Source organism: Vulpes vulpes, chromosome 7 (assembly GCF_048418805.1).
Source record: "Vulpes vulpes isolate BD-2025 chromosome 7, VulVul3, whole genome shotgun sequence".
NCBI classification, from domain to species: Eukaryota; Metazoa; Chordata; class Mammalia; order Carnivora; family Canidae; genus Vulpes; species Vulpes vulpes.
In genome coordinates this window covers 17,335,905-17,358,084 of record NC_132786.1, presented here as the reverse complement: position 1 = coordinate 17,358,084, position 22,180 = coordinate 17,335,905, and the positions used below count along the sequence as shown (strand labels likewise).

General features: G+C 44.1%; 1 protein-coding gene across 3 annotated transcripts in view; it reads left to right on the top strand.

Annotated features, from left to right (window-relative positions):
* The window catches only part of LOC140599792 (adenylate cyclase type 1-like), a 235,942-nt gene that overhangs the window by 127,934 nt on the left and 85,828 nt on the right, over positions 1–22,180 (top strand). The window contains exon 4 of one of the 3 annotated variants that reach the window (XR_012002778.1): positions 8,545–12,221. The exons of the other annotated variants lie outside the window; for them this stretch is intronic. The gene's annotated coding sequence lies outside the window, so the exon portion shown is untranslated. Of the gene's footprint in view, positions 1–8,544; positions 12,222–22,180 lie in introns of those variants that run through there. 3 annotated transcript variants of the gene reach the window in all.

Below are 22,180 nucleotides of genomic sequence, written 5' to 3'. Positions count from 1 at the left end.
TTCCTTGTTTCTTCTGACTCCTTCAAACCATTATTCCTCTTCCTCATCTGAAAGTCTCTAATTCCATAGAAACTTTGCTACTAACCATTTCCCTGACACTCCAGATCTAGATATGCTTCTTTTTTTTTTTTTCTGGAAAAAAAGTAGCGATAATCTAAAAGTCTTAGAGTCCATCATCTTTTGTAATTAAAAAATATTTATTTACTTGAGAGAGCCAGAGAGAGAGCCAGAGAGAGAGAGAGAGAGAGAGAGAGAGAGAGAGAGAGAGAGAGACGGAACAAGCTGGGGTAGGGGCAGAGGGAGAAGTAGAAGCAGATTTCCCACTAGTCGTGGAGTCTGACATGGGGTTAGATACCAGGACTCCAGGATCATGATCTGGAGCAAAGGCAGATGCTCAATACACTGAGCAACCCAGGGACCCCTTGAGTCCTTCATCTTGAGTGACGTCAGTGTCCATGTAGATGATCCCATCGGATCCATAGTGTCCATGTAGATTCAATGCTTTGGCTTCTCCTTTGATTTCTTTATCAATAATATCCACCCATCCATTCGACTTCAGCTGCTTGTGGCCTGCCTGGTCTTTTCCAGGACCCAAGAATTATCCCACGTCTGAAATCATGTATTCATACATTGCATTTTCTGGCTACTACTTCCTGAACTTACACTGTAATCACTGAATTGTTCCTACTTCACTGGGGCCTACAAACCACTGACTCTTTCTGCTTATTAATTCTGATTCCTGTTATCTTGTTTTCTCTCCTCAGCCACTTCAGAATCTAGGATTCATAATTTTTTTAACATTTTTTTAATCTTTATTTATTTATGATAGTCACAGAGAGAGAGAGAGAGGCAGAGACACAGGCAGAGGAAGAAGCAGGCTCCATGGACCGGGAGCCCGATGTGGGATTCGATCCCGGGTCTCCAGGATCGCGCCCTGGGCCAAAGGCAGGCGCCAAACCACTGCGCCACCCAGGGATCCCTAGGATTCATAATTTAATTGGTATTCTTACCATAGTCTATGCTCTCTTGCCAGATCTTTTTATTCTGCTTTCCTGGGCGTTAAATCCCCAGTATGAGAGATTCCAACAATTTGACTTTCTGATGTTGATGAATGCTGCTGAAAAAAAATTCATTCACCAGGAAGATACGAAACAATACCCACAATTCTCAATACCTGTAGGCCTATTCGTGGTGATATTTTTTATGAGAGTTAGAGAAATATGCGAGACAACTTTAATGCATGTAAATAAGTATTCAGGCAAATTATGGTGCAGCCAATCCTAGATAATGAACAGGAAATGTCCAGTTGAAGAAAAGAAGGAGAGATAAGCACTTGAGGTGATATTCATGGCAGTCTAGGATCGGTTGGTGTGCAGATTGTTAAATTTGTTAACTGCTAGGAGCTTAGGTTTTGCTGCTTTTTTATATGGATCTAAAACAACTGTTATCAGAAAGAAATGGCAAGGCCTCCTACTGAGATCTGAGTTTTAAAAGAAAAAATTTTCCTGAGATATTAAAATCCTGTGCCTGGAATGCCAGTGTGGCTCAAGAGCGGAGCATCTGCCTTAGTCTCAGAGGGTGATCCTGGCATCCTGGGATTGAGTACTGTGTCGGGCTCTCTGCAGGGAACCTGCTTCTTCCTTTGCCTGCTTCAGTGCCTCTCTCTCTCTCTCTCTCTCTCTCTCTCTCTCTGCCTGTGTGTGTGTCTCTCATGGGTAAATAAATAAAATATTAAAAAAAAAAGATTTCTGTGCCTACCTCTTGCCCCTGTTTTGAGTCCAAAATGTGAACTATGTGATACAGAAATCCACAGCCAAAAATTAAACTGTTTTTAGGTCAGTGTTACCTCTGAGGTGTTAGATACAAAGTCTTCACTCTGTGGGAACACCACCATAGTCCAAGTCACAAGGAAAGCCCTGCTGAAGGGGAGCTCAGAATCCAAAATTAGAAAACATATGAGCAAACAATCCGTGTGAGGGATGGTCAGCAGGTATAAAGAAGGGCATATTTACACAAACACTTCACCAATAATGTCATGTAATTAAAGGCATAGAACAAAAACTTGAAATTCTGTTAAAAAGCACAAGATACTGCAGAACAGATGCCAAAACAAACAAACAACAAAACCAACACCAGAATGAAAAATAGAGTCATTGAAGTAAACTCAGTGGGTAGTATACACTTCAGAATGGACACTATTTTCTTTTTTTAAGATTTTATTTATTGATTCATGAGAGACAGAGAAAGAGAGAGAGAGAGAGAGAGAGAGGCAGAGAAGCAGGCTGCATGCAGGGAGTCCAAAGTGAAATCGATCATGGGACCAGGACTCCGGGATCATGCCCTGGGCCAAAGGCAGGCGCTCAACTGCTGAGCCACCGAGGTGTGCCTGGACACCATTTTCTAATAGCAGCTTGAAAAATATGATCATTGAAATAATAATGTCAGTGAACAAGATGAACTTGACATTAGATGGCACTGAAGAGAGAAAGGATGATGTGAGGGAATTATCAAGAGACAGCACAAAGAGATGAAAGAAGGAAACAATCTGTGATATTTTTATTTATATGAAATATATATTTGGCCATTCAGATGACCAAAATATATTTCTCAGTTATTTGGCCCTTGTCCACAGCTCCTGGCTCATAGCTCCCGATACCCTGGGAATTTTCTGAGCAATAAGAGCAAGGGGAGCATCCTTTGTCATAACACTTGGTCTCTTGTTCTCAGTTCCTGAAATCACCTCAGAGCCATAAAGGTTACTGAGTGTCTTATTACTTATAACAAGCCCCTTCCCACTACCACCACAACTGCGTTTATGGTAGTGAGGTGACTTGGATAGCACCTAAGGATGGGGCTGGTTGTCGGGGGAACCGACCAAGAATAAAGGGTGGGAACTTCTAGTCCCACCCCCTGACCTCTGAGGAAGGGAGAGGGGCTGGAGGTTTGAATGAATCACCAATGGCCAACGATTTAATCAATCATGCTTACCTAATGAGGCTTCCGTAAAACCCCCAAAGGATAGCACTGAGAAAGCTTCTGGGTTGGTAGACACATGGCCGGTGCTGGGAGAGTGGCCTGCCAGAGAGGTCGTGGAAGCCCCGTGTCTCTTGCCACATAACTTGCCCTGTGCATATCTTCCATCTGGCTGTTCTTGAATTATATCCTTTTATAATACACCAGTAATCTAAGTTTCTCTGAGTTCTATGACCAGCTCTATCAAATCAATCCCACCCAAGGAAGGGGCCCTGGGAACCTCTGATTCATAGTCAGAATCACAAGTCAACCAGGCTGTGACTGGTATCTGAAGTGGGGGGCAGTCTTGTGGTACTGAACCCTTAACGTGTGGAATCTGAAGCTATCTCTAGGTGAGGAGTGTCAGAATGGAGTTGAATGGTCGCATACCCAGTTGATGTTGAAGAACTGCTTGGTGGTATGGGGAAACCACCCCACACACAAACGCACACATTGGAATTTGGTGATCAAACCCATTTAATGTGAAAGTAAGGTTAAGAAGAATGTAAAATAGAATTTAAGAGTGCAACATCTGAGGGGGGGCACTTGATGGGATGAGCACTGGGTGTTATGCTGTATGTTGGCAAATTGAACTCAAAAAAAATTTTTTTTAAAAAGAGTGCAACATATGTCTGATAAAAGTATAAGATGCAGAAACTAGAGAAAATAAGGAAGAGGAAATATTTAAGTGATAATAACTGAATTTGTTCCAGAAATGATAAAACACATTAATCCTCAGAATCAGGACACATTATGAAATCTCACAGAAACAAGAAATCCACATCTAGCTCTAACAGAGAGAAACTGTGAACATTAAGGATTAAAGAGACCTTAAACGCAGTAAGAGAGGGGCACCTGGGTGGCTCAGTGGTTGAGCATCTGCTTTTGGCTCAGGTCGTGATCCCAGGGTCCTGGGATTGAGTTCTCATCAGGCTCTCCACAGGGAGCCTGCTTCTCCCTCTGCCTGTGTCTCTCTGTGTCTCTCATGAATAAACAAGAGAAAAAAGGCCTCCGAGTGGGGGGGGGGGCGAGGAGCCGGGCTAGGGCCGCGGCGAGAGCCCCCAGGACAGGAGAGCCCGGCCCGGAGGAACAGGAGCTTCCCCAACCTTCCCGGGCAGAAAGGCGCTCGCAGGGAGGTGGAGCAGGACTCCAGGAGGGCGGGGATGCGCTCTGGCTCCCCGGGGCACCAACAGGAGCTGCGCCCTGGGGAGAGCGCCCACACCCCGCGGCCGAGCTCCCTAAAGGGCTGCAGCACACACGGCTGGACCCGGGAGCACAGGGTGCCGGGGACACAGCCCAGGAACCGATGCTCCCCCCCGGGACAGGCAGAGGGCCAGGAGGGCCCAGGACAGCAAGGACACTCCTGCAGCCGGGTGGCCCTGAGCTGAGCAGATCAGCGGCCCCCCTCGGGAGCATCCAGGCACCTGTAGGCTGAGAGCTCCGCAGTTACTGCAGGTGCTGACTCCAGGGCTGCAGAGCTGGCCCCGCCACTGTGGCTGTTCCTCCTGGGGCCTCACGGAGTAAACAACCCCCACGGAGTCTCACTGTGTCCTCACAGGATGAACAGGTTAAACAACCTTCACTGCGCCCTGCACCAGGCAGGGCGCTGAGCAGCTCCTCCAAGTTCTCACACCTGAGAATCAGCACAGCAGACCCCTGCCCCAGAAGACCAGCTAGACGGACAGGGGGAAAACAATTGACCAAACAGCATTGGAAAGTTCCAAGGGAAGTCGAGGGATTTACAGTATACACAACCAGAAGATACTCCCCCTTTTTTTTTGTTTTTCGATTTCTGCTGCTTCTCCCCCCTTTTTTGCTTTTCTTCTCTTTTTTTTATTTTTTCCTTTTTTTCTTTTCTTTTTCTTTTCTTCCTTATCTTCTCTCTTTTTCTCCTTTTCCCAATACAACTTGTTCTTGGCCACTCTGGCACTGAGCAAAATGACTGGAAAAAAAAACTCACTTCAAAAGAAAGAATCAGAAACAGTCCTCTCTCCCACAGAGTGACAAAATCTGGACTACAATTCAATGTCATGAAGCCAGTTCAGAAGCACTATTACACAGCTACTGGTGACTGTAGAAAAAAGCATAAAGGACTCGAGAGACTTCATGACTGCAGAATTTAGATCTAATCAGGCAGATATTAAAAATCAATTAAATGAGATGCAATCCAGACTAGACGTCCTAACGACGAGGGTTAACGAGGTGGAAGAACGAGTGAGTGACATAGAAGACAAGTTGATGGCAAAGAGGGAAACTGAGGAAAAAAGAGACAGGCAATTAAAAGACCATGAAGACAGATTAAGGGAAATACACGACAGCCTGAGGAAGAAAAACCTACGTTTAATTGGGGTTCCCGGGGCGCCAAAAGGGCCAGAGGGCCGGAATATGTATTTGAACAAGTCATTGCTGAAATCTTTCCTAATCTGGGAAGGGAAACAGGCATTCAGATCCAGGAAATAGATCCGCCCCCTAAAATCAGAAGGAGCCACATGCAATGAATACTTGATAAGATAGTTGAAGAGAAAACACGAAAAAGAGGTGCCATTGGTTTTAGAGAAGTGGGATCCTCTATCTCCCCGACGTTCAGGATGCAGTCCTAACACGATATTGACTGGGGCTTTCCCTGTTGTATCCACTTTCTCGAAGAGGCTCAATGAGTGCTAGACGCACAGCAGTCCTGTGATCGTCGCCCATCATCGTGCACTGGTAGACTGCATGAAAAGACTTGAAACGGGAAAGGGAGTTTCATTACATAGGAGAGTGTGTGTCGGCTTTGTGCTATGGGAGCCTAAGGTCCTCTTCTCCCCTTCCAGCGAGGGAGAGGAATGGTACTCCTTGGTCCCTCACCCATCAAGTGAAGGAAGCTCTAAGAGAGCGAATGGTCAGAGAAGCTGGCAGAAAGAGATTTGTGCTGAAGCTGTAGCAAATGTAGGTCTCCTCTCCACCCTGGCCCGAGAATGCAGTCAGACGGTGCACCATGAGCAACTGGGAGACCGACATGTGTCCCTGGAGTTTTGGGGATGAGTAACATTGGCGCCTCCTTCCCACCTGGGCATACTTAAGGCAGGAGGCTGACAAGAGGCCCCTGAAGGCAGGGAGAGGAGCCGGCAGCAGCAATGCCTGCACTTCTGTTTGGTGTTGCAAGGATGTGTGTAGCATGGGCTAGCTGGATGCTGCACGTACATCCTCCCAATTTGGCTGGTGCTATGAAACTGGACTTTGCTCCTTGGTCTCTGCGTTCATGGATGCTATACTCTAAGGGCAGACAGTAGTCAAAGACTCACATACATAAATATAAATCTAGTTGTCAGAAGTACTAACGTAGAAGGTACATGGTGCTACAAGAGCATTTAATAGGTATATCAGTCTAGTTAGATCTGGGAAGCTTTCCTTGAGGAAGTGATATATGAGATCCCAAAGTAAGAGTTAACCAGAGGGGGATCCCTGGGTGGCACAGCGGTTTGGCGCCTGCCTTTGGCCCAGGGTGCGATTCTGGAGACCCGGGATCGAATCCCATGTCGGGCTTCCGGTGCATGGAACCTGCTTCTCCCTCTGCCTATGTTTCTGCCTCTCTCTCTCTGTGTGTGTGACTATCATAAATAAATAAAAATTTAAAAAAAAAAGAGTTAACCAGAGGAACCCTAGGCGGGGAGGGTTGACAGCATTTCAAGGGGGAGAGAACACCTTGTACCAGCTTCCTAATGCCAGCAGGTGCAAGGCACATGCAAGCACCAGAAAGAAGGCCAGTTAGGCCGAAAGCCAGGGAGAAGTGTGTGGAGAGGTGCGGAGCCAAACTGGAAACGCATTAAACAATTTAAAGCTTGGAACGATCTTCTGAGACTCCTATTTTGAATGGTTCGTCCTGGCTACAATGAGGAAAACACATTTTCAAGGGGATACGTGCAGGTGTAGACCTCTTTCATTAGTTTTCCCTAGAATATTGTGGGGCATTTTGATCTTCAGAGCATTTCTCTTTGAGATTCAGAAAGGTCTCTTATACTTTGGGATATTGCCTCTGATCCACTTACCATTTCCTTCTTTGGAAATTCTTTAATACTCGCAGGTTGGATCTTTGCAACTCACCTTCATTCTGTAATCATAATTTTCTTTCCTTTCCCCTGTATTTGTATTCTACAAATATTTAAATTTTTGTGCAAGGTCCTCTGTTCCAGCTACTGTCTCCTGTTCAGGCTATATTTGATGACTGTGTTCACTTCATTTGAATGGACTTAATGCATTCTTATCTCAGCCTCTTCTCTTTGACAGGGAGGGAGAGACGGAGACAGACACAGGATGGAGAGAGAGAATGAGACAGGGAGGGAGACGAGTGAGAGACCGAGAGACAGGAAGGTAGACACAGAGACAGGGAGAGAGACAGGGAGGGACAGGTCGAGGTGTAGGGATTGAGGGAAGAAAGACTGGGAGGGACACAGAGACTGGGAGGGAGAGAGAGAGACGGGGACGTGGAGACAGGGAGGGAGACATAGAGCCAGAGAGAGGCTTCGTGCCTCCAGGAGCGATGGGGGCGTCTGCTCCCCTCAGGACTGAGCCTGGGTGCCCCGACGCCCCAACTAGACTAGCGGGTGGAGGCCCTCTCGGGTCCCCTCTAGGCTCCGTGGAGGGCAGGCCTGTCTGTGGACACTCCCCCGGGGCCTGGCGGGGAGCATGACCCTGAGGAAAGTGTGATTCTCTAGGGACCAAGAGAAGTCACACCTGGGGGATCCCTGGGTGGCGCAGCGGTTTAGCGCCTGCCTTTGGCCCAGGGCACAATCCTGGAGTCCCAGGATCAAATCCCACGTCGGGCTCCCGGCATGGAGCCTGCTTCTCCCTCCTCCTGTGTCTCTGCCTCTCTCTCTCTCTCTCTATCATAAATAAATAAATAAATAAACCTTTAAAAAAAATCACACCTGGAGCTAACCTTGGGCTGCAAAACAAGCAGGACACATCATTCGGGCTGGTGGGTACCTGTGCATTTCCTCACCTGCAGGGATTGTTTTGTGACGTGCACTTCTACCAAGACTCGGGAAACCGTGCACTTTGATCTAGGGAAGTTGTGATTACATAGTTATACTTGGAACCCGGAAGAACACCTAGAGACGCACACACCCAGGAGCCAAGGCCTCTGTAATTAATGCTACGAAATCCTTCAGCAGTACTACCGTGTCCACACGAGGGTTCCCGCGAGGCCCGGAGAATTGGATGCTGTAGCATGAGTTAATACCTAAGGGACCCGGGGTAGTGGGAAGCTAGAAGTTAACATATTGAAGAGATATTTACTCTCCAGGTTCCTTCTTGATATTCTCTGTCTTTTTTTGAATCGTCGTCAGTTTCTAGCGTCTTACGTATTCGGTCCACGTCCCACCCCTTACCTTGGCAACCACGTATATGTTTTCTGTATCAGAGTTCAGGCCATTGTGTTTTTGTTGTCTTGTAGTTTGTTTGCCGGGGGGGAGGGGTTCTATGTTTTAGATTCCACGTATACCTGTACTCATGCGACGCTTGTCTTTTCTCTCTCTGATTCACGTCCCCTAGCGTGCCCCCGTTGGCTATCATGAAACCTGTGTTGATGAGAACGGGCGCGCGTGTGTATCGTAAGTGACCAGTTTCAGGCCTGGGGGACCCAACCGCGTGCAACGGGCAGTTATTCCTAGGTAGAAGGCAAATGTCCTCTTTTCTCTCTATGGGAATCCTCATTTTATTAAGTAAATACCATCTGTCTGAAACCTTAAGGAACCATTTACTTTTTTACCTAACACATTACACCGGGGAACCTATCCTGGACAATGGAAACATTTCATTTGGGGCTTCACATGATCTTTGTTCCCTCAGCCTCAAAATGACATGTTTCTTAACTACTGGGAAAACGAGGAGTCACTCTCGTGTCTGCGGCAGAGACAGGAGGCCACACCAAGTACACCAGGTACACGCACATCCCAGAGGACGAAAGGCCACAGAGACAGAGAGAAAGGCAGGGGCTGCAGGGACAGCAGGGAGGGCGTGGGCACGACGGTCAGTAGTCGGCTGTCTGTGTGGTGGAAATGTGGCCCAGGTGCCTTCTGGCCTCGCCTGTGCGACACTGGGAATGGACCTAAAGTACCACGATGTATAATTTAAAAGCATCAGAGGAAACTCATGACGCAATCATAGAGGTTTATGACAACCACAAAAATAGAAACCGTGCAGTGAGGGGGCAGGGGAAGCCTTCCGTCGGGCTGCAGCCATCACGAGCTGCTGCTCCAGGGCCGAGGCCGGTGGCTCCACTGAGGCAGGTGGCTGCTCCGGCACTTCCGGGAGCTTGATTGCAGGCTCTGGGGCCTGCTCCTCCTCCAGGTCAACCAAGGGTGCAGGTGGCTCCTCCAGGTCGGGACACTGAGTCAGAGGTTTGACCACCACGTGCATTGGCTTTGACTCAGCAGCTTGCATCTTGACTCGGGCGAAACACTCACCTCCAGCAGCCGTGCCTGGCTCGAACAGATCAGGCCCGGAAGCTTCAGCAGGCCCCACAGTCAGAGCTGGGGTGGGCTCCTGAGGTGGGTCAGGGTGTTGCTCGGGGTCCGAAGCTATAGCCCGAAGAAGACAAAGTATCATCACCAGGACGCACTTTCCACGTCCCTCTCAAATCAAGGACACTCTTCCCACCGTCCAACGTGTGTGAGGGCAAGAGCCCTGGGAGGTCTCCCCAGACTGCAGCCCGTGGGGATGGGGTGTGAGCCTACCCTGTGCTCCCAGCCCAGTTGCACAGAGGCTGGGTCTGTGTGGCCCACCCTGTCCCCAGCTTGGCCACCCCAGTCCTGGGCCTGGTTTTCCAGGTCTGAGCCTGGCATGTTGATCCCCATGAATGCCAGCAGCTTCCTCAGGGAGAGAAATTCCGGTGGCTGATGAAAATCCTCCTGATAGTAGTCCAGCCGGATGTCCAGGATGCAGGAGATGGAGCTGGAGGTACGGATGGGCAGAGGCATTGGATGACAGGGCTCCCTCACACCAAGGTGTCCCGGGGAAGCCCTGCAGGAACGGCCCCCGGACTCCCGCTCGGGGCTGTCGGAGGCCAGTGCTGCTCCTTGTCCACCTGCCACCTGGCGGTCCTGCCTGCCACAGCCGTGCTCACTGAGGAGGGGCTGGCACGAAGCCTCTGTGCGTGGGAGCCCATGACCAGCGGCGTGACCATCACTGTCTTTCCTGGGGAAGTGGGACTCACTCCTCAGCCTGGCTCCCTGCCCACTTGCCCCTTGAATCCACTGGCAGGTGTCCGGGGAAGGGGGCGTCGGCCTGTCATCGCCCTCACTGCACAGACTATCCCTCTGGGAATGTCCAAGCGGGGAGGGTGTGGGCTCTGTGTCCTGCCAGGCCTTGCCGGGAACCGCCCGGTACCACCGCCTTCCCTCCTGTGGCTCTGCGCTGCATACTCATGAGGGGCCCCCAGGGGGTGTCCTTCCACTGACTCTAATCTGACAGGGCGGGGGCCGTCTGGTCCCTGAGCCCTCACTGGCCCTCCTGAGCACCTGCCGTGCACCCGGGTCCAGGTGCCACCAGATTGGTGAGTGCGATGCTCCCCACACCCTCTGCTCTGGGTCCCAGGTGGCGGGGAGACAGAGGGCTTTGAGGGGGGCAGGTGTGGAGAAGGACTCCATAGGGGTCCCAGTGCTCTCCCACAAAGCCCGTATCCCATCCACAGCCCTCCTTTCCTCTTTTCTCAAAGGACCCATTAGACCTTCACCCTGTCACAGGAATTGCAGATGTGTGGGGTGAGGGTCCAGCAGCCCCTCCAGGCCACAGCCCCCTCGCGGCCCTCCTGGAGAGGGAAGGCTCCCCTGCATGAGCCAGAGCTCACTCACATTTCCCACTGGTCCCGGATTCCTTCCTTCTTGCAGGAAGCTACGATGCATCGATATCTAGAGGAGGGCGGGGGGGCATCACATGAGTCATCCAGTGGACGCGACCTCTCCTCATAGCTGCTGTCACCCTCTGACCTCCGACTAGTCCGGAGCCCTGGGTGGCCGTCCGCTCTGTGCCTGGGGCCACGGGCAGCTCCTGGAGAAGCGCCTGCACCTGCCGGCGCTTCCTGAATGCTTGAGGAGTGAAAGGGCTCCGGCCAGGCCCGGGGCCGATATCCGAGTGGGCCGGGGCGCCCAGGTGTCCCCGGGGACCCCTACTCCGAATGCCCCAGGATACAGACCCCAGATGGACTCAAAACTCCCTTTCAATGGCAAAACAGGCCAGCTCAAGACCCTGGCGACGGTGGGGAGGCGGCACACGCTTCGTCATGGGGAGGGAACGATGATGACTGCTGAGCACAAGCACAGCCCCTCTAGCCGACCTGCCACAGGCCAGGCCCCGGGGGCTGCCCTACAGGACCCGACCAGGCCCTGTGTGACTCTACTCCAGTTGGAGCAGCCGCCTGAGGGGCCGGGAAGTTCAGGAACATTCCCCAAGACTCCCAACCAGTAGGTGGCCCATCCCACTGGGCTGTGGAGTCAGGGAGCTCACTTTGCAAACAGCAGGTCCAGCACCTCTTCAGGGGTGCCATATTCCTCCAAAAACATTTAGGAACTCAAATATGGACAAGTAGTCAATGCTCAGCAAGGTGGGCACCAGTTCTTCTACCTCCTGCTCCAGCAGCTCCCTCCGGCTGGGGGTGGTCGGGCAGATCCGATTCCTTCTCAGGGCTGAGGCCCTTTCAGCCTGAGGTGGGACAGAGGGGACGTGCAGCCTGCACTGTAGCCTCCAGACCACCTGGGAGTTGGAGCGCAGGCCAAAGCCCGAGCTCTCAGTGGCTGTGGGGGGTGGGGGGGGCAGGAGTGTCCACAGCAGGGACAAGGGGCTTGACGCCTGCGGCTCTGTCACTTAGCATCTGACTCTTGGTTGTGGCTCAGGTCATGACCTCAGCATCCTGGGAACCCGCCCCTGGCAGGCTCTGTGTTTGGGGGAGAGTGTGCTTGAGGAGCCTGTGTCTCCCTCTCCTGCTCCCTGCTCTCTGCATGTCTGTTAAACAAAAAATCCAATAAAGAAATAATCTTAGAGGATAAATTTTCAAAAAATTTGGATCAATACAAGGACCTAGTGGGAAAGGTGAGTGTCCCAGGTCCGCTTGTCAGCTGACTTCTGGCAGCACCTCCCTGCATTAACGGCTTCACCCCTTGTCAAACCCCAAATCTTAAAACTTCTCTGTCATATTTTTAAAAGTATTTTAAAATAAAAGTTTTGAAAATACACCAAGATAAGTTTCTTCTCACATCCAACTAAATGTTTTGATATTTTACATGTCTCCTCTCACTACATCTTTACAAAAGCAAGCAACATTGATAATCCTTCATTTCAATTGCAAATTGACTCCCTGTCAAAACATTTTCGAAAACTACAAGAACTTTCATAGTGGTGACATAGAATATCAAATGTCAAGTTGAATTTGAACACTATGTGCCTCGTAAGTGGAACTTCACAACAATATTCTAGGCTTGATTATTTATTAAGAGAACTTAGAATCCCATATAAGGCTAATGTTCTGGTCATTGCCCTACAAGTCATGACTACACTAATGTCCCTTTTTGCTCCAAAGTACATTTCAATGTGTGTGTGTGCGTGGGTGTGTGCATGCATATGTGTGTATGTATGTTAATATATAATTTTAAAAATCCAGTCAACCCTTAATTTACTCTTGATGATGATGTTAAGTTAAAATGAAAGGAATGTGGTCTGGTCTTGACTCTTTCAATGTGTTGCTATTTCATAGTTCCTAACACATTAACTGTGCTGAAATGAGCTTCCCACATTACTTAAGAGGGCAAATATTTGGATCCAGATCACCTTAAAAATTTGCAAAATTTATAAAGGATATATAAAGCTTGTTAAAATAATTTGTAAATTATTATATTTCATAAAAATACAAATTCCAAAATAATAAAATAGGCTTGAAACTAGAAAATAGTAAAGAAACTTTTGTCTGCCTTGATACTTATAGTTAGAGAACATCAAGCCTGATATTGCTAGGACTAACAAACAGTTGGATCACCAAGCTGACTATTCCCTTTGAAAGGTTATCCTGACTTTGGAATGGCATGAGTCAGACTCTAAAGGAGAATAAGTGTCTCTGAGGACGTTCAGATATGAGCACCAAGAAGGTAATGAGCCTGGAAATCCTCTGATACACAGAAAAGTAATAAGAATTGGGGAAAATCTTAAATGAAAAAATTATGTGTATCCAACCTGAAACTATTTAAAAAGCTCTCATCTAAAAGTTTATAAAGAGCCTCATTCAGTTTATGAAACAAAAATAGAAATGATGGCAGGGATTTTATGAGAAAGCACATTCTAATCAATCTAAGAAATAACATTCTAACAGCAATATTTTATTTTTGGAGTTAGTAGTTTATTATCCTCCAAATCAGATGAAGTTAGTGGAGATGGCTTTCAGTGAATTTGTGCTCTTGGTGAGATGCTGGACTCAGAGAAGTATTGAGGTTCCTTCCATTTCTAGGGTTTCTTTTTTAAGTACTGATACCACAAAAAGTGTTAACGAATTTCCATAGTTCTCTCTAACTTTCAAATAGAGAACATATCAGGCTACATGATACCTACTTACTTAATATTTTATATGTGCATCTTATTTTTTTTATTAAAGTTACAGACCAGAATATGTCATCTATCTCTATGCATGGAGATATAAAGATACATTCATACACTATATCCATCTATAGACCAGAATATGTCATCTATCTCTATGTATGGAGATATAAAGATACAATCACATACTATATCCATCTATAGACCAGAATATGTCATCTATCTCTATGTATAGATATGGTATGCAGCTATATCTATATCTACATATCCATATCTATATCTATATCTCCATACATAGAGATAGATGACATATTCTGGTCTATATCCTTAATGCCAGAAAATCAGGATTAATTTTTTCCGATAAATTGTTTGACTTTGGCAGACAATAAAGAATGACCTTAAAAAACATTAAATATCTCAAAAAACATAATGGAGAAAAATAAAAATGGCTCATTATTCCACTTCCCAGAGATAACCACCATTAATATGTTGGTTCATATCCTTTTCCCTCTTTCTGTTGATAATAGACTAGTCAAAATATATTAGTGTCTTTTCACACACATGGAATAATCCTATTAATACTAAAACCATGTTTTTCAAAGTATTTCTTGCCTCTACTTCCACATAGATTGATCTTATTCTTTTGAGTGACTCTGTTGTATTCTATTCAATGTACCTACGTTTATTTATCCGATATCCCAGTTGAATAAGGGGCTTGTTTTGAGACCTTTATTATAAATGATGCTGCATAATATTTATAACAATATTATCTTCATTACAAAGACTAATAAACATCTCTCAAGTACTTATGAGGTGCCAAACACTTTCTTACACACTTTATAGACATCATTTCATTAATTCTCAAAGGATAGTGAAATCTAGACATGCTATGTAACTTGCCTAAGCTCACATATCTAGAAAGTAATGCCATTAGAAACGACAAATACCCCCCCGTTTGCCTCGACATGGATGGACCTGGAGGGCATTATGCTGAGTGAAAGAAGTCAGTTGGTGAAGAACAAATATTATATGGTCTCATTCATTTGGGGAATATAAAACAATAGTGAAAGGGAATAAAGGGGAAGGGAGAGAAAATGAGTGAGAAATATCAGAGAGGGAGACAGAACCTGAGAGACTCCTAACTCTGGAAAGGAACAAGGGAAACTGGAAGGGGAGGTGGGCGGGGGGCATGGGGTGATGGGGTAATGGGCACTGAGGGGGGCACTTGATGGGAGGAGCACTGGGTGTCATACTATATGTTGGCAAATCGAACTCCAATAAAATATATATATATATATATATATATATATATATATATATATATTTAAAAAAGAAAGTAATGAAGTGGTAATTGCAATTCAGGTCTGTCTGATTCTAGAGCTAAAGCTCAACACTCACTCAGCAAATACTTCTCTGCATACATTTTTGTATGACTTGTGTTAGTACACACATGGTACATTTATAAACATAGTATCGCTGAGTCAAAGGTTATGCAATATTTGAACCTCAAGATGTATTTTCAAAGTAATTTCCAAAAAGCTTTACCGATTAGCACTATTGCAGAAAATCAGAGCACTACTTTCTCCATACTCTTCCCAGCATTGTGTAGTATTTATCTCCCCCCCCCATATGATAGGCAAAATAATTAGTGTTATTAGTGCTGTTTCAATTTTCATTTCGTTAATAACTTACTGTTTTAGTAATAAGATGTATATATTTAAATATCATTCTTGTCATCAGCTGTTGCATTATACCTCATATGCCTATCATCGCTGTTTTGGAGAAGTGGCATAAGATTCCCAAGAAAGCTTTTTTTTGTGCATTTGTTTGTGTGTGTGTGTGTGTGTGTGTGTGCAGTACATTATTCATTCTCTGTGTCACCACATGTATCCAAATTCCTTGTTTTTTTGTTTTTTTTTTTTTTTTTTCTGTCCTTTGGAATTTGTTTCTGGGTTAAGCACAGCCAGTTGCCATGCTACCAGCAAGTTCCCATTATTCAACAATCAGTTAAGGTTTTTTTTTTTTTTTTTTTTTTTTTTTTAAGATTTTATTGATTTATTCATGAGAGACACAGAGAGAGAGAGAGAGGCAGAGACACAGGCAGAGGGAGAAGCAGGCTCCCCCAGGGAGCCCGACGCGGGACTCAATCCCGGGACCCTAGGATCACTACCTGGTCCAAAGGCAGCCACCCAACCGCTGAGCCACCCAGGGATCCCTCAGTTAAGGTTTCAGGACTTGGGCAAGGTAACTGACTAGAGAATAGGAGCACACCGTTTTAAGTTGCTTCTTTTTTCTCATAAAAATGATGGCAGTTATGGAAAGAGAGAAGAAAAACTTTTTGAAAACTAACGTGATATGAATTAATACATGTATACACACATGCATATGTACGTGTTCTTTTAAAAGAGCGAAGAGTTCAAGGGAAAAATAACATTAAAAGAAGAGCTGCTCAAAAATTATCTTAACTTTTAAAAGTCCTTCAGAAAATAAAAAGTGATTAAAGAGTTTGAGGTCAAGAATTCTTAGAAATTAAGAAATCAACTCACCATTTACATTTCTTTTTGTGTCCCTCTATAGGAGCACCTGAGTGGCTCATGGATGAGCATCTGCTGCTTTTGGCTCAGGTCGTGACTCTGTGATCCCAGGGCCTGGGATCGAGTTCTGGATGGGCCTCCCCATAGGGAGCCTGCTTCTCCCTCTGCCCGTGTCTCTGCCTCTCTCTCTCTCTGTGTCTCAGGAATAAATAAACAAAGTCTTTAAAAAAATAAAAATAAAAAAATAAATTCCCTCTATACACTCCAACAAGTGCATATCACATTGCAGAAAAATGCACCGGAGTCCACCAAATGCTACCAAGTGTAGGAAGCAGTCAGGGTTAACATTTATTCCAAGTGGAAAAACGTGGCACTCAGCTACATCTAATGGCATGAAGATCAACTAAGGCACACAAAAGCACTTGTTTTTTGTAATATATTCAAAGGTACAGCCATTTGCTGTGCTTAGCATTCTCAAGACGATAGTTTTGTCAATGGTAATAAGAGTAAGTATGAGTATGTTATAGAATTATCATCAATAAAAACAAAGGTGTCATAAGTGGTGTCCTTAAACTTGGTACCAATTAGCAGCACCTGTAATCATTCTCCTTAATTATTCTCATTTTCTTAGAGGAGAAGAGAGGAGAACTTAATGTGTATCAGGTTAAGTGTTTCATCCCTAAAGTTAAATACTTTTTTCTATAATAATCTCTAATGAATGCATGTTTGATGTTTTATACTTCTTTTCTTTTGCATGAGCAGACCTACTGACGTTTTTCACCCTGTTCAAGCAAAAATGAAAAAGAATGCTAAGTAATTACAATGTGGAAGTAGCCTTTTTCTTTTTCTGAGTGTTGCTTGGAAGAATGCATCTTGCTACAAAGCCAGTATTTTTTCTTCAATTAATATAAATAAGAAATGGGACAGATTAAGGGATTGGGTATGTGGTTTATCTCTGGTCTGTAATTTGTTTAAAAAGGAACTCTTATTTCTTTTCTAACCTGTTCATTTCTCTCCTCTACATAGCTTAAAAAAGAAAAAAAGACCACCTACATCCACACAATATCATGTCCCCCAAAGCCAAACTTAAAAAAAAAGGAAGCATCAGTAAAATATTTATTTAACTTTTCTGCTCTAACAGACAAATGTAACACAAAAGGCAGCAAAATCTACATTATGATTTCATGATTATTAATTTGAATATGAATGGCAATGCCCGATTCCAAAGCTCGTTTGAACTGCAAAAGTAAAATACTGTGTTGTAAGTCATTTTTTTCCCTAATTATATGGTGAAATCATTAAAAATAATGATTAAGTTCACTCAAAATGACATTGTAAAGCTTGTAGAAATATAAAAGCAGAATCTTTACATATATGTGCATGTGTATATATATATATATATATATATTTCATTTTTTTATCGTGATTCATACCGCAAAGATTTTAAGGAGATTGACTTTTATCTTAGAATTCCTATTGATAAGGAGGATAACTACCTAAAAAAAACCAAATTGACCAACCTATCAATGGAATACTACATGTTAATTTCATTATTGGTTATGTACATTGTATTATGAACATGTTTTTTCAATTGCAGAAATGTCTTCTTTACAATGAGTATTGTTTATTTGAAAAAAGATTAGACAATCTATAGCTAGAAAAAAAAATGAGTGAGAAAAAATTTATTTTATTTTTTATATATCTGATTTCTTTATTTATTATTCATTTCAGAGAGAGAGAGAGAGAGAGAGACAGAGAGCATGAGCGATGGGAGTTGGTGAACAGAGGGAGAGGGAGGGAGGATGCCATGTGGAATCCTTGCTGAGCACAGAGCCTGTTCTGCAGCTCAATCCCAGGACCAGAGATCATGACCTGAGCAGAAATCAAGAGCTGGACGCTGAACACACTTAGCTTGTTTACTTTACTCCATTATCCTATTATAATAGTAAATTACCACTACCTGTTCACATGTTATGGCAGAGAGTCTAACTCTTGAGTCCATTTTCTCTCCTACCCAGACACATAGCCCATACAGCATTCCCCAGCCTCCTCTGCAGCAAAATGTGTCTTGTAACTGAGAATAGACACGATATGATCCAAACCCAGGCCTAGTGATCCTCCATGTTCTTTCCCTTGCCACATAAGATGATTTCAGCCCATATTAATCAGAAATGTGGCTTCAGTGAAGAGAGACACAACTTGCTGTGACAGTGACAGGTACAAGGTAAGGTCAGTAGGATGCTGGTGGCATGAAAAAAGAAGGATCAGTGTTGGGTGGAGTTCCTGAAGGAAGGAAAGCTTCTCACGGTACATAAGATGAAAAACAGGTAGATCACCCATAAAGAATTATGTTGTTGTTTTTTTTTTCCCCCAGCTGGAAAGTTCTTTCCAGGAGCTTCAGTACAACTTACAGATAAGGAAAACATTTAGTAGCTGAGAAAAGACAAGTAGCAAAGTCCTTGGTTTCTTTTCAGGAAAAAAGCAAATTCCTATATTAGTATAAAGTGTTTGACTTTGTTTTCATTAATCGTCCTTCAAAAACATTGTACACATCTATTAAGCTAGGGCTATTCTTACGTACAGTAAGAGGTTGTTTGGCACATGGTAGAGTCATAAATGTTTCCTGGAAACAACTGGCCCAGCGTTTAAAGTGTTCGCTGAGGTAATAAATAATGCTGAAATATGAAATTACTTCCTTCTACATTAAGAATGAGCTTCCTCATTAAAATTATTTAAAAGACCCTCAACTTGCAATGGCTCTAGTAATAGCTTTAGTTTGAGCTTTAAGTAGGAAATCCCATCTCCAACCTCTGCCTACACTGCCAAAAAAAAACAAAACCAAAACAAAAACAAAACAACAACAACAACAAAAAAAAACACTTCGGAAGCAAAAGCAACAATTTAGGCTGTCAGCTGCTTTGGGAAGCCCTCTGTTAAGGCACATTTCAAGTAGAAAAATGGTCATTTTATTTATTTTATTTTAAGATTTTACTTATTTGAGAGACAGAGCATGAGCGAGGGGAGGGGCAGAGAGAGAGAGGAGAGGGAGAAGGAGACTCCCCACTGAGTGTGACCTGGCACAGGGCTCTATCCCAGGACCCTGAGATCATGACCTGAGCAGAAGTCAGATGTTTAATCAGCTGAGTCACCCAGGCGCCATAACAATGGTCATTTTAAAGAAGCCCCTTACATAGCCTAATACTTAATATAAATTGTTCCTAAGATACAAAATGATAAACTCCCAGCATTTGATCTATCATCACACCTGTGATTCACCAAGTTTGTGAAAATATACCCATTTTACCCATGCCCTACAACCCACGCAGCATAAAGGGAGAGAGAGCTTGAGGTCGTGATCTACAGTAATCCTCGAGCAGTAGCTGACAAGTTGCGCCACTGGTAAGGGACTTATAAGAACCCAATTGAAAAAAAAAAAAAGTTGATGACAAGAAGTTCTGATAAAGTATAGGAGTGGTCCCCTTCGAAAGAGCATAAAATATGGATATTCATGTCCCATTTAATCTTTTAGAGAAGGCTGACGCTGCAGAGGGACCTCAATAATCAGACGCACAAAATTACCTATTCTATAGCTATTAGTCTTCATTTTCATTAATCCAAGTGTTTTCTCAATGGGAAAGATACTAGTAGGCCAGGATAACACAAGGGGCCAGGTTTGACAACATGAAATTCTCTTCTCACACACACACACACACACACACACACACACACACACTTCTCTTTACAGTTGATACAGTTATGGCCAACCAGTGTGCTGATAGCAGAAGACAACACAAAGCATTTCATATGGCACCTTCTGTCTAACTGGTATGACATTGTTTCTACTTGACTCCTTTTATCACTATGGGGAAATATGTTTTCTTGCAGGAAGAGACATATACGGAATCTTTCTTCTTTGGTCACAATTCTGTCAGCATCATGACTTGTATGTAGGCTTACAAAATCCTTATTTTCTTTGGATCTGACGTAATCTTACCTCAGACAAAGGGAAGTAGTTTGCAACAAAAGAAATGTGTCCATGGGCTTACCCCAAAATCCACTGGTCTCAACATCTACAAGTAGCAGATCTGATAGAATGGAATAATCTGCTAAAGACTGTTGTAGCATCTTTCGGGAGACAAAATCTTGTGGATCTGGGATGGCGTCCCACCAGATGTTACAGACCTTACACCATTATCCAACACATGCCATCTCTCCTGCTGTCAAAATGCACAAATCCAGAAACCAAGGAAGGCAGTGAGAGTAGCTTCTTTCAGCAAATAGGTAGAAGTGCCCTAGTTTACACAGAAGAAATGCTTCCCCTAGACAACACAATCTCTGTTAAATTGGAAAGTAAGTATGCCCTCGGGCCATCGTAAACCCCTCAAGCTCTTAAACTTACTGGCAGAGAAAGGGACTACAATCATGGTTGAGGTGACTGATGTTATTTAACAATAGGAAATCAGATTGCTGCCGCACAATGGAGGCAAGAACCCTTTCTAGAACCTAGAGGTTTCTCTGGATTGCCTCACTTCTATAAAAGGTCAGGTAACAGAATAATGAAGCAATCCAATCAAGGCAGAAGCAATCAAAGGCTTATACCACAAGATCATATCACCAGATAAAGAATACTATAGCCCAGTCACTGACAGAGCTTAGAATACACATTGAATGGATGTAGCTAGAAGAATATAGAATTGTCATTTAAGGTCCTATGAGAGGTTACACAAGTTACGGGACTATGGCAGCTATATTTTATGTTAATTGAGAATTTCTTCTCTCACTTTTCCCCCTAGATTATCTTACATAAAGCTGGCATACTGAGGTTTGCCAACATTATAGATTTTATTTGGGAATATGACTGAACTGACATCAGGTCATAAGGTTTAGTAGGTGATGGGATTCATGTATCCCTTGTATTAGAGACACCTTTTTTTCGTCTGGAAAAGAAAAGATGCCAAGAATAAAGAGGAGTGGAATGCAGGAAATTTTCAATTTTTTCTTGCATATCCACACTCCGCTCTCTTTCTCAATGCCAAGGAGGCTGTCCTGTATGGACTACATCTGTGCACTTCCTTCTCTGGCTTCAGATTGGATCCGGCCAATGGGAGGAACCAGGAAGAGTTTGGAGGTTGGCAAAAAGTAAAGTCAAGATATCTACTCCCTTGGTTCTTCCTTGGAGAGTAGACATCATCTGTCCCCAAAAAAGGCCACAGTCTCTGTCAGGTGACCCTCTGCAAAAAGGTATTTTTTTATGAGCTCATATAATTGCCTTCTCCCTTTCTATTTAAGGTCTAGGAATAGTGATGACTTAACCGCTGATTACTAGCCCAGTGTACAACCAACTATTCCTTGTTTTATCTAAACTCTATTGACTCCTGTATAAGTAGTTCTCGTATTACATTTTCCTTGGCTACCTCCTGAAGTGTACATCTGTTTCCTGCTGATACAGATTTTTAGAAATGTAAGTGAGAACTGTAGCAGATACCCCACTCACACGATAAAGTTGATAGTTAAACCACTCTGATAAGCACTTAACCCAACATTTTCTCTATATTCAATTCTAGTTTTCAGTTAAACTCCCTAACATGCTTTCCTAAAAGTCTTCAACATTTTTTTGGTGTCATATTCTTCAACCAGTTAAAAAATATATGACGATATATCTGTAATATATCATGATTCTCTGTTCATGATTAATAAAGGTATTACAGGAAACGAAAAGTAGAAAACTTAAAGGTAAAAAATAATAAAATAATTCTAATACTCTCTTTTTCTACCCCAGTAAAGTAACTTATGCATCCTTGAGGTGGATATAGTACATTCTGGAAACCATTGCCAATAAATAAATCATAGCATGCATTTCTTCTTGCTGTCAAAAATGGTTGTTCGTTGACATTGTTGGTTGATTGGCTGTTATACAGATACTATTTCATTTTGGTATTCACCTCACAGTGCTGAACGTGGGGTTGACTCTCTTACTGATTATTCTTAATGGTATAATATCAAGAAAAAGGAAAAGTTAATGGATAGGATTTCTTAGGTCAAAAATACGGATTAGGTTCAAGTGGTAGATGTGCATT